Source organism: Nicotiana attenuata, unplaced genomic scaffold, assembly GCF_001879085.1.
Source record: "Nicotiana attenuata strain UT unplaced genomic scaffold, NIATTr2, whole genome shotgun sequence".
In the NCBI taxonomy this organism is placed as follows: Eukaryota; Viridiplantae; Streptophyta; class Magnoliopsida; order Solanales; family Solanaceae; genus Nicotiana; species Nicotiana attenuata.
Window position 1 is genome coordinate 1,256 of NW_017683560.1, and position 2,811 is coordinate 4,066.

A 2,811-nucleotide genomic window follows, 5' to 3' on the forward strand; every position below is an offset into this window, starting at 1 on the left:
TATTGTAGGGCGTGACTCGCACCCCATGGCAGGTGCGGGATTGGTTATGACTGGGGATTGAGACTTAGTCCATCCCGAACAAGAATATTTCTATATTGGCGACTGATACGCACCCTGTATTGAATATATCTGGGCTTATTGCCGTGTTTGGGGCCTTGTGCCGATCTGTAGCATCCTTAGAGGATGAATGTCATTGTGATAGCATGCTTTATATAATCAATTGATCTCAGTCTTGTGTTTAATCACTGTTATGAAATGCTAAGTCACTTTTTCCTGAAGTTAAATATCTAAAGTATATTCTTCTTAATAAATTGGAAATTGGGAAATTAATTGAATCTATTACGTGACCCATATGCATATTGTGGACAGAGTATGGATCGGGCTGCACGCCGCAGCGAATGGTATGATTATATTGCGCTTGGGCTGAAGGAGCCCCTCCGGAGTCTGTACACACCCCCAGTGAGCGCCGTCGACGTTAAATGGATCGGGCTGTACGCCACAGCGTGTTCATGTGCATTGCATTGCATCCTTACATTTTACTTGACTGTTATATTTGAAGTTGTTTTGCTGTTAGTTCGTAGTAAGGTGTAGGACTGTTAGTTTTAGCTTTGCTTTGTGGCATTTTGTGGATTTCTTATCTTCAAACATTTTATATGCTTATTACTTACTGAGTCGGTAGTACTCACCCCTACTCCCTGCACCTTGTGTGCAGATTCAGGTGCACTGGAGGCTTAGCTGAGCAGTCTTTGTCTTCCAGAGCTTATCAGAGTTGTTGAGGTAGCTGCTTGGCGTTCGCGGGACCTGACTACTCTTCCTATTTCAGTTTTATTTATATATATACATTTCCAGACTTGAGTATTTTCGTTCAGATATTGTTATTCAGATTTGTTTTAGAGGCTCTAGACTCGTGACCCCAGATCTTTTGGGAGTGTTTTTATCAGACTTCGTATTTCTCAGTATTATTCTTCGATAAATATTGGATTATTATTCTAAAACTATTATATTCTCTTTAGATTGTCGGTAGTTGAGGTTTACGGTTGATTCAGTAACGACTGTGGTCAGGCTTGCCTATCAATTTTGTTGGGCGCCATCACGACCGGGTTTGGGGTCGTGACAATTCTATTGTCTGTATGTCATGTAACATGACTTCCTCAATCATTAGAGAAATGTAGAGAACCAGTAAGATAAAGAAAAAGAAAAAACAAAAATAGCAGAGGTGTGGCTGATGCATTTGGCATTTGCAAGCATGACAAACCAATCCTCGTTAAATGGATGAGCCCAAAACTAGTATTGAAAGATCAAGGAGAGGTCAGTTGATAGTAGAATCACATACAACATGAGGAATACAATAAAATTCTTTGAATATTTTTTTGATAATCGAGAAAAGTGGCAGGAAACAGCCTCTTTACCCCTCCGGGGTAGGGGTAAGTTCTGCACACATTCTACCCTCCCCAGACAACCAGTACTTCAGAAGTGAAGCTTTATTTAGTCTGGTCAATTCACTAACACATTTAGAGGACACACACCAGGCTGCATTTCTCATTGATTCACCTAATGCGGGCATTAGTTTAATTTCAAATGCCAAGTTGTACTCAGTCTCCATACATCTCAACTTCAGCGAAAGAGGAGAGCCAAGGAGTGCAGCGAGAGGTGGAGCTCCTCAGAAAGTATTACCAATTGAGGCTCCGGTTAACTGGCAACTTTGGTCAGAAAGCTTTCGTTGGAGAGGGATCTTATGGCTGCGTGTTTTGTGCTAAATTAAGCAATGGCCAGCAAGCAGCAATCTAAAGCTTGGATACTAGTTCTTCACCAGAACCAGATTCTGACTTTGCAGCCCAGGTGAATGAATGCATTTTTTCCATTTTTGATCATTTAGCCTTTTAGAAAAGAACACGCATAATTGAAATGGTTAAGTTATTTCAGTTATCAATGGTTTCAAGACTTAAACATGAGCATTTCATGACTCTTATGGGCTATTGTCTCGAGGGAAACAATCGTATATTGGTATATGAGTTCGCAACAAAGGGCTCTTTACACGATGTATTACATGCATGGTACGTCAAAAATTCAATCATAGTACTTTAATATAGTTGTTGCGCGAATCCTTCTTTCTGTATGTTTATTTCAGCATATAGTTGATTGTTTAGAGTTCCATTGCAGGTAGAAAAGGTGTACAAGATGCTGAGCCAGGTCCTATTCTTACCTGGAATCAGAGAGTTAAAATTGCTTATGGTGCAGCAAAAGGCCTCGAATACCTACACGAAAAAGTTCAGCCACCTATCGTTCATCGTGATGTCAGATCCAGGATAAAACACATAGTTATACAAATCAAATTTGAGAGATTTTATGCACCCTTAATCCTCAAATAAACAAATAAAGCTAAGATGACAGAAAAACAGGATATTCTTGGAAACATAACAAAAAACACACAATAACAGGAAACGACCCAAACGAGGTAGCCCCCGTAGTTGTCAAAGCTTGATTTATTACCCAAAAATTTTGTAATCTGTCACCATGTTCACAAAATCAGAACTTATCGACAAAAGCTTTAGCTTTAGACTTTAGTAATAAGTAAAGAAAAGATATTTATCAGAATCCAAGTTTCAAAATTGTTACTTATTTTTTAAGAGATCTTTTATACAGCAAAACCAAGGGGGAATAATGTCTATTGAAACATATATCTCAAATAAGAAAAAAAGTTGCAGATAAACCTAGAACCAACATCAGAAAATCAAAAGCTTGAAACAAAGAAAGAAAAACCCAAAGAGAAAGCAACCAAAAACAAAAAAAGATCGGCTAACAGAGGAAAAA

General features: G+C 38.7%; 1 pseudogene; it reads left to right on the forward strand.

The window, feature by feature from the left end:
• Positions 1–1,268: 1,268 nt before the first annotated feature.
• Positions 1,269–2,369, forward strand: LOC109222067 (annotated as a pseudogene).
• The last annotated feature ends 442 nt before the right edge of the window (positions 2,370–2,811 follow it).